At 44.7% G+C, this 10027-nt stretch overlaps 1 long non-coding RNA gene across 1 annotated transcript; it reads right to left on the bottom strand.

Annotated features, from left to right (window-relative positions):
• Window positions 1-495: 495 nt before the first annotated feature.
• LOC132809399 (uncharacterized) lies at window positions 496-9771 on the bottom strand. The gene is made up of 3 exons (XR_009642287.1): window positions 9682-9771; window positions 7951-8339; window positions 496-1608 (listed from the first exon to the last, which is right to left on the bottom strand). It is a non-coding gene; the product is annotated as an uncharacterized LOC132809399 (long non-coding RNA).
• Between the last annotated feature and the right edge of the window lie 256 nt (window positions 9772-10027).

The following is a 10027-nucleotide window of genomic DNA, read 5'->3' as shown; positions in this document are numbered from 1 at the left end:
TTCCTGCTATCTCTCCATCCTAAGACATTTTCTTTGCAGGAATCAGTTGAGGGAACCATCTCTGAGCTCCTTCCAATATAACAATACACTTTCTTCATTGAGTAGAAAAATTCTTTACACACTACTCCAGTGTCATCTCACTAAGATCCTGTACAGAGGCAGCAAAAACATTACCAGGGTGCTGAAAGGTTCCCACCCAGTTTAGGGCAGTCTCAAGCTCTCTAGGGTAATACACAGCATTGTCTAAAATCATTGTCCTTCTCTACTCCACATGCATAACGGGAGATCTAGAGAAAATCTCACAATAATGCTTGAGAAGAGCATGAATAACCCATGGCGAGATGACCTCTAACATTAATTTTGTTTAGAATCTGACTAGGCGAGGTGCCAGAGTACTGGAGAACGATTAATATGATTCCACTTCACAGTAATCATGATTTGGAAATGCCAGTGTTGGACTGGGGTGTACTAAGTTAAAAATCACACAACACCAGGTTATAGTCCAACAGGTTTAATTGGAAGCACACTAGCTTTCAAAGAACCGCACCTTCTTCAGGTGATTGTGGGGGACAAAATTGTAAGGCACAGCATTTATAGCAAAAAATTACAGTATGATGTAACTGAAACTACACATTGAAAATTACCTTGATTGTTGAGTCTTTCATCTGTTCGAAAACCATGATAGTTTAGCTTCTTCCGTGTGTAAATCAAAAAACCTTTTTTTTAAAGTTGCATTCTCAGGTTAACTGTAACAATTGGGTTCGTTACACAATATGTAGAAGGTGTTAGCGCCCTGTGTTCTCTGTCTATGCCATGATTTTAGATCGATTCTAACCTAAAAAGTCAGATAACAGAGTTTTACTGTTTTTGAGCAAAGTGCAATGTAACTCTGCAAGTACAAATTCACCCCACAAAATGTATGTGCACATGTGGGTCTTTGTGTCTGTCTGTGTGTATGTCTGAGTGGCTTGGGGGGGGGGGTTGTAAGTGTGAGAGAGAGTGTACATGTGTGTGCAGTGATTGCAGAGTGTCTTACTTCTGTGAGGGGGTGCATGTGTGAGTGTGGTAGTGTGTATGTGTCTGGGGTGGGGGTTTGCGAGTGTCTGTGAGAGAGAGGGTATATGTGCCTGCATGAGTGTAGAGTGGTCTCAGTCTCTGAGAGGATGCATGTCTGAGTATGGGAGTGTGTGTGTCTGTAAGTGTGTGCGTGAGTGTCTGTGTGTGTCTGTGTATATGTGTGTCCGTGTGTATGTGTGTGTATAGGAGTGACTCTGTGTGCTTGTGTGTGTGTAAGTGTGTCTGTGTGTGTATATAGTGCAATGGTGGTCACCTGTAGTATGATGAACCCAAGGGCCCAGTTGAGGCCCTCCCTATGGGTACTGAACTTAACTATCAGCCCCTGCTTGGCTACTTTTCGCTGTTGCCTGTCCTGAAGTCTGCCTTGGAGGATGGTCACCCGAAGGTCCGAGGTCGAATGTCCTGTACCGCAGAAGTGTCCCAACTGGGAGGCAACACTTCTGTCTGTTGATTGCTGTGTGGTGCCCATTCATCTGTTGCCATAGTCTTTGCTCGGTTTCCCCAATGTACCATGCCTCTGGGCGCTCTTGCCTGCAATGTATGATATAGACAATGTTGGCTGAGTCACATGAGTACCTGCCACGTACATGGTGGGAGGTGTCCTCACATGTAATGGTAATACCCATGTCCACATTCTGACAGGACTTGCAGCGCCTACCATGACAGGGTTGTATGGCGCTGTCCTGAAAGCTGGGCAGCTTGCTGCGAACATATGATCTGTTTGAGGTTTGGCGGTTGTTTAAAGGCAAGCAGTGGAGGTGTGGGGAAGGTCTTGGTGAGGTGCTCATCCTCGTTGATAATGTGTTGCAGGTCACGAAGAACATGGCATAGTTTTTCAGCTCCTGGGAAGTACTGAAAAACGAAGGGTACCCTGTTGGTTGCCACAGCAAGGTACCGTAATAACTTCCTTAGGAGATAGACACGTGTTCCCTATAACAAAGTGACAAAACCTGAACACAATACTCCAAGTGCGGCCTTACCAAAGTCCTGTATAACTGCAACATAAATTCCCAACTTCCATACTCAATGTCCGGCCTGATGAATGTCAGTGTGCCAAATGCCTTCTTCACTGCCCTGTCTACATGTGACTCCACTCTCAGAGAACCGTGCACCTGCATACCAAGGTCTCTCTGCCCACTACACCCCTTAAGGCCCTCCCATTCGCCGTGCAACTCCTACCTTGATTTGAGATTCTAAAATGCAAGACCTCACGCATCTATATTAAATTCCATTTGCCATTTCTCGGCCCACTTCCCCGCCTGATTAAGGTCCTGCTGCAATTTCTGATAAACTTCCTCACTGATCATGCTCCCAATTACTTTAGTGTCATCTGTAAACTTACAAATCATACCTTGTACATTCTCAACCAAATCATAGATAACAAACAGCAATGGACCCAGCCTCCAGTCTGACAAACACCCTTCCACTAAACCCTCCGCTTCCTACCATCAAGCCAACTGTGTATCCAATTGGCCGGTTCCCCCAGCATTCCACGAGATGTAACTCTCCAGAGCAGCCTGCCCTGTGGAACTTTATCAAAGGCCTTACTGATATCCATAGAGACTATGGTTACTGCTCATCCCTCATCAACCTGCTTGGTCACTTCATCAACGAACTCTAACAAATTTGGGAAGCATGATCTCCCACTCACAAGTCTATGCTGACTGCTCTGAATCAAACCCTGTGTAAGTAATGGGTGCAGTCAGTGGTATGCTGTCCTTCATTGTAAGATGATTCAAGTACATAAGTAATGCCATCTTCCTGCTGTTGTAGGGCCTTGCTGAGAGCGTGGTTGGGACACTCCCTACGGATTTGATCTCCTTTGTAAGGAATGATCTCCTTACCACAGACACGGGTGATGGTATCACGAGGATAGAGTGAAGAAGCTGAGTGTTTAATCAGTACAACTGTGAGAGAAGAAGAAACGGTGACGTTAAACACGAGGAGTGACAGCGATCACTTACTTCCAAAAGAGACATGGACAGGGTGAGAAATTCATACTTTACCCAGGATTGGTTGGTTTGATTTATTGTCATGTGTACCTCAGTACAGGGAAACACTTTATTTATGAGCAGTGGAGGAAGATCATAGTAAACATGGCCAGACAGATCATAGGGTGGAAATAGACTTGGACAGAGTAAGGCACACAGGTTACACTGAACAGGACATGCACTAGACAAGATCAACATGAACAAGATCAGCATTATTTGAACTTAGAGAGTCCATACATCAGTCTAACGTGACTTTCCTAATAGTTTATATGCCTACATTAACTCTCCCCACGTTATTGTGCAGCCGGCGAGTGAATCTGTACTGAACGCCATGTTGTTCACAATACACAACAGCAGCCACAATACCTTCATTCTGAAACAGGTAGCCATTCCCATCCACTTCCACGCTACACAGAGAACACAAGGCTGGCTTCTCGGAGGTGGAAGGTGCCTTCTTGTGACTTCACACAACACATATGGCTTCCCTCCTTACCGCGAGAAAATCACGTTAAAGTCCCACGTGTGTGTATCATGACAGACGGAGCTAAGAAGAACAACGTGGAGCAGTCTGTCTGTGCAGCCTCTGCTCCACTTGTTCACCACGTTAGAGCATCAGTTAGGAGACAGCGAGGATTGTTGATGCTGAAGATCAGAGTAGACAGTGGTTTGCTGGAAAAGCACAGCAGGAGAATCGACGTTTCGAGCATAAGACATTCATCAGGAATCAGCATCAATTACCTCATTCTGCCCCTGTGTAAGTGCATTGAGGTGGGAATGGCCTCCTACTGTTCCTGTGTAAGTCACTCAAGGGACTGACTGGCTTCTTCCTCGTCCGATTGGACACGGCCAAGGGCCTGACTGGTTATCCCTAGTTCCTGTATGACAGCTCGATGTGCTGACTAGTGTGATGATGCTATAGCTTTAAGAGGTTATTTTGTTCTGGTTTCTTTTACGAGAGAGATTGAATGACTGTTACCAAGCTGGCTTGTTAGGACCACTTGAGTAAATAACTAGTGAGGCCTTAGGTTTATTTTAATGCAGATGGAATGGGTATGGTCAGCTCTCACAGATTAGGATTTCTGGGTTTTGGTTTCTCAGTAACATCAGAAATTATTGGGGTCTCCACCGAGTTGAAAACTTTAGTGAATGTCTCCTGGCAGTTACTCTCTATGGACTTTCTCTTGGTGCTGTTTTTAAATCCGGAATTGGAGAAATATTTGTGTCATTCAGTGTCTGAATATTCCTTTTTGCCAAGGGTTGTGTTCATGTGATTTTCCAGTATTGGAACAGTTCATTAGTATTAGGTCCTAGATCTATTATTCTGTTAACTTGTCCAATATAAATACGTTATTCTAAATTCTTCTTTCTTTGGTTTTATTTCATCTATCGTGTTTACATAAATGGTGTTATGCTTCACACCGAGTTGTTTGACCACTCACATTGCATCTGGAACAGACACTTTACATTTTCTTTAAAATAAGAAAACATTAGAGTCTAGGCTACCGCCTTCAAATATTGTCGAGGGGTTCTGGTGTGGCCCATCACACTAGAATCCTTCTCTTCCTGAGTAATATGTTAACTTGTCCAATATAAATACGTTACGGGCGGCACGGTGGCACAGTGGTTAGCACTGCTGCCTCACAGCGCCAGAGACCCGGGTTCAATTCCCGCCTCAGGCGATTGACTGTGTGGAGTTTGCACGTTCTCCGCGTGTCTGTGTGGATTTCCTCCGGGTGCTCCGGTTTCCTCCCACAGTCCAAAGATGTGCAGGTTAGGTGAATTGGCCATGCTAAATTGCCTGTAGTGTTAGGTAAGGGGCAAATGTAGGGGTATGGGTGGGTTGCGCTTCGGCGGGTCGGTGTTGACTTGTTGGGCCGAAGGGCCTGTTTCCACACTGTAAGTAATCTAATGGCACTGAATGGGCTGTCCCTGTTCTTCTCCAATAGTATCAATGGGCTGAACGACTTCCTCATATTCCTGTGAAACCAGTGAGAGGTGCGGAATGATCTCTTATTTTACTGTGGCAATCCTTTATATGAATGTTATGGACTCTTTAAAAGCACAAGCCTCAATGGAGTCCATGTCTTGCTGCACATGGACACAGTCCAGTTCAGGAGCTGACGGGGGCGTCAAATTGTGGAATCCTCAGTGACCACCCCCACTTCGGATCTTATGGTGGGGAGGGTGTGGGCGGGGAGACATTGATGAAGCAGCTGAAGATGTTTGTGAAGAGGAAGCTTCCCTGAGGATTTTCCAAACAGGTGACCCAGGACTGAGATGGTGAACATCTTCCTTTGTGTCATGTTGACTCCAAACACTGGAGAGTTTTCTCTGATTCCCATTAAGTTCAGATTTGTTAAGCTCTTGATGTCAACAGAAGCCTTGATATCAGGGCCAGTCATTTTTACCTGACCCCTTGTGTCCTGTCAGAGAGGTGAGGGCGATGATGAATTGGGTATGAAAGAGGATTTGAGACCAAGAGCAGATCAGTCAAGATCTTAGTGGAGGACAAGGCAGGTTTGGGGAGTGAACGACCTGCCCCTGTGTCTGATGTTCTCACATTCTGTTGTTGGAAAGTTAGTGGGTGTTATTTTCATGAATGTTCTGTTATTGAATGTTGCCGTCAGGAGACCAGAGGATTTTGTGAGCCATCGCTGGGTGAGATATGGGGGCTGTATTCATCATGAATTTGGGTCTACAATATGACCAGCTAATTGAGCATAAGTTTCAGAGAGGGGAAGTTCTGTAAAGAGAGATGAGGGGCTCTTTCATACCCAGCCTGGGTTTTACAATTACATTTCCCAAATCACCTCAACGGGTGTGGGACAGTCTTGAAGGGCTGAATGATCTCCTCTGTTTCTGTGCAACAGGTTATAGAAGTAAGTAGCCTCTAAATGCTCCTGCCTAACAGGTTTAATGGGCTGAATGGAACACAGGACCACGGGATTGAGGGACAGGAGTGAGTCATTAGATACGTTGAACCTTCTCCACCAGGCACTAAGATTCTAGCTGATCAGGTTGGGGTCTCAGCCCCACTTTCCTGTCTGCGTCCCATTATCCATGACTCAGTTCTCTGTCATATATTTCACTAACGCAACTTTAAATCAATGTGAACGTAGAGGCACGATAAACTTCCAGTGAAGAGGATTCGGATTTGAACGGTACTTTCAGAATTGTTCGTTATCCCTCTTATAGAATCAGAGAGTCATACAGAACGGAAACAGACCCGTTAGTCCAATCTGTTCACTCTGTTGAGATTTCAAATCTGATCCAGTCCCATTTACCAGCATTTGGCCAATATCCCTCCTCTTTCAGATACTTTTTAAATGTGCGATTGTAACTGCCTTCAGCACTTCCTCTGAAAGCACTTTCTGTACGCACACCACTCTCTGTGTGAAACATTTATCTTCAGGTCCCTTCTAAATCATTCGCCCTCTCCCCTTCAACCTATGCTCTCCTGTTCTGGACTCCCCTATCCTGGGGAGCAGAACGTGGCTGTTCAGAATATCCATGTCCCTGATGATTTTATAAACCTCTATAATGTCACCCTTCAGCCTCTGACACCCCAGGGAGAAACACCTCAAACTAATCAACCTCTACCTAAAGCTCAAACCTCCAGTCCTGGGACATCCATGTAAATCTTTTCTGCAGAAAACCGAGTTGTACGCAGTATTCTTACAGTGGCCTCACCAACATCCTGTACAGATACAACATGCCACCACAACTCCTATACTCAATGCTCTGACTGATTAAGGCAAATTTGTAAAGTGTTCTGTACCGCACTGTCTGCATTCAACTCCACTTTCAAGGAACAATGTACCTGCAGCCCTATGTCCGTTTGTTTCACAACACTCACCAGGACCTTACCATTAAGTGTATCATTTCTCCCCTGATGTACCTTCCCAAAATGCGTAACCTTGTATTTATCTAAACTAAACTTCATCTGTCACTCCTTGACCCTTTGTTCCATCTATTTGTGGTCTCGTTGTACTCTGAGATAATCTACTACAGCACCTTTCTGATGTCGTCTTTAAACTTACTATCTATGGCCCCAATATCCACATCTAAATCCTTGACATAAATGATGAAATGCAGTGAACTCAGTCCTGATTCTTACAGCACACTGCTGCTCACAAGCCTCCAGTCTGAAAAAATACCCCTCTTCCTTCAAGCCAATTGTGATTAGCTTCCTCTGTATCCCATGTGACCGAATCTTACTGATCTACCAATCGGAATGTAATGAACACCTTGCTGAGGTCCATATTGACAATATCTACCAAACTGCCTTCATCAATCATCTTTGTCACCTCTTCATAATCTCAATCAAATTAATGAGACATGATTTCCCATGCAGAAAGCCACGTTGTCTACCCCGATCATCCCTTACCTTCCCAAATGTTAATCTAAATCCTATCCCTCAGGATCCCCTCCAACAACTTACCCACCACTGACATCAGGCTCACCGGTCTATAGTTCCCCGGCTTTTCGGGTCACTGTTTCCTTTTCTAGTCCCACTCCTCCACTGCTCACAACAAATGTTAAATGTAACCAGGTCGGTGATATAGCCGATGATATCGGTCTCAGACTGGGTCAGGGTCAGTTTTAGGAACAAGTCAGGCTAGTTCTTTAATCTGCTAAAACAACACGTTTATGATCCAGAGCAATGTGACTCCAACTATGATGGAATGATGAATGGCAAACTGTTTGGATATTGCAAATAAAGAATCCATATTTCCCTTTCTAAAAACACTGACACACACACACACATTCTGCAATTTCACATTGAAAGAACCTTGTCCAAATATTAGTGCAACTAATGACAAAAGGAAAAATTGCGAGATTGTCCAAAATGTTATTCTGCTTCTGAAGATATTGTACTCACACAGCTGCTAGCAATGGGATTTTATCCTGGGAGAGTTGGATTTGGCTGAATTCCCTTTGCATTAGGCTGGCGGGAGGTTCCAGGTTAGCACAGTGGCTCAGTAGTTCGCACTGTTCCATCACAGCATCAAGGGCATGAGTTCAATTCCAGCCTCGGCGACTATCTGTGTGGAGTTTGCATCTTCTCCCCTTGCGTGCGTGAGCTTCTGATGGGTGCTCCCGTTTCCTCCCACAGCCCAAAGCTGTATAATTCAATAGTCCATAGTGTTCAGAGATTTCTACTTTCGGTGCACTAGTCAGTTGTAACTGTAAGGCCATGGGAAGGTTACTCTTTGGAAGGTTGGTATGGACTTGTTGGGCCGAAGGGCTTGTTTCCACACTGCAGGGATTCTATAAAAATAAGAATGGTAATGATGACAGTAGAGTTTTGTTTTAGCTCGCACATGTTACTGTGATGAGGAATAATGAAGGAGAGAGAAAGAGTGCAATAGGCCGTTTCTTCTCGGGCAGATGACATTTTCTCCCTCTCTGAGCTGAATCACACAATAATGTCATAATGTGAGGTCTCCTTGTACATTGTCCAAACTATGTCTCCATCACATTCCCTGTTCCATGTCGGTGCATCATTGCTGCTGTCATACACAGAGCCATACCCTGAGCAGAAAATGGTCTCTGTCAATTTGAAGATATTTTTATATGTCCCGGCGTCATGAAAACATAAAATGTTTAATGTATTCAGAATACATAGAACATAGAACATAGAACAGTCCAGCACAGAACAGGCCCTTCAGCCCACCATGTTGTGCCGACCACTGATCCTCATGTAAGCACCCTCACATTTCTGTGACCATATGCATGTCCAGCAGTCTCTTAAATATCCCCAATGACCTCGCTTCCACAACTGCTGCTGGCAACGCATTCCATGCTCTCACAACTCTCTGTGTAAAGAACCCGCCTCTGACATCCCCTCTAGACTTTCCTCCAACCAGCTTAAAACTATGACCCCTCGTGTTAGTCATTTCTGTCCTGGGAAATAGTCTCTGGCTATCAACACTATCTATGCCTCTCATAATCTTGAATATCTCAATTAGGTCCCCTCTCCTCCTCCCTTTCTCCAATGAAAGAAGTCCGAGCTCAGTCAACCTCTCTTCATAAGATAAGCCCTCCAGTCCAGGCAGCATCCTGGTAAACCTCCTCTGAACCCTCTCCTAAGCATTCACATCTTTCCTATAATAGGGCGACCAGAACTGGACGCAGTATTCCAAGTGCAGTCTAACCAAAGTTTTATAGAGCTGCATAAAGATCTCACGGCTCTTAAACTCAATTCCCCTGTTAATGAAAGCCAAAACATCATATGCTTTCTTAACAAACCTGTCCATTTGGGTGGCCATTTTAAGAGATCTATGTACCTTCACACAAATATCTCTCTGTTCCTTCACACTGCCAAGAATTCTATCCTTAATCCTGTACTCAGCTTTCAAATTCGACCTTCCAAAATGCATCACCTCGCATTTATCCAGGTTGAACTCCATCTGCCACCTCTCAGCCCATCTCTGCATCCTATCAATGTCCCGCTGCAGCCTACAACAGCCCACTATACTGTCAACGACACCTCCAACCGTCGTGACATCTGCAAACTTGCTGACCCATCCTTCAATCCTCCCATCCAAGTCATTAACAAAAAATACAAACAGTAGAGGCCCAAGGACAGAGCCCTGTGGAACACACTCACCACAGACTTCCAGGCAGAATATTTTCCTTCTACTACCACTCGCTGTCTTCTGCTGGCCAGCCAATTCTGATTCCAAACAGCTAACACAGATACCTGTGTTAAAATGAATGTTTTGTTTTAACAAATACAGAAATTGCTGGAAAAGCTCGGCAGGTCTGTCAGCATCCAGATGCCTTTTATATGATGTAGTTGTACCAGCCTCCACGACTTCGTCTGGCAGCTCATTCCATACACACACCACCCTCTGTGTGAAAAGCTGCCCCTTAGGCGTCTTCAAAATCTTACCCCTCTCACTTTCCACCAATGTCCTCTAATTATGGATGCCCCTAACCTGGGGAAAAACTTG

The sequence above is a fragment of the Hemiscyllium ocellatum genome, unplaced genomic scaffold (assembly GCF_020745735.1).
Source record: "Hemiscyllium ocellatum isolate sHemOce1 unplaced genomic scaffold, sHemOce1.pat.X.cur. scaffold_116_pat_ctg1, whole genome shotgun sequence".
Taxonomy (NCBI): domain Eukaryota; kingdom Metazoa; phylum Chordata; class Chondrichthyes; order Orectolobiformes; family Hemiscylliidae; genus Hemiscyllium; species Hemiscyllium ocellatum.
This window is presented reverse-complemented; position numbering and strand designations above follow the sequence as displayed.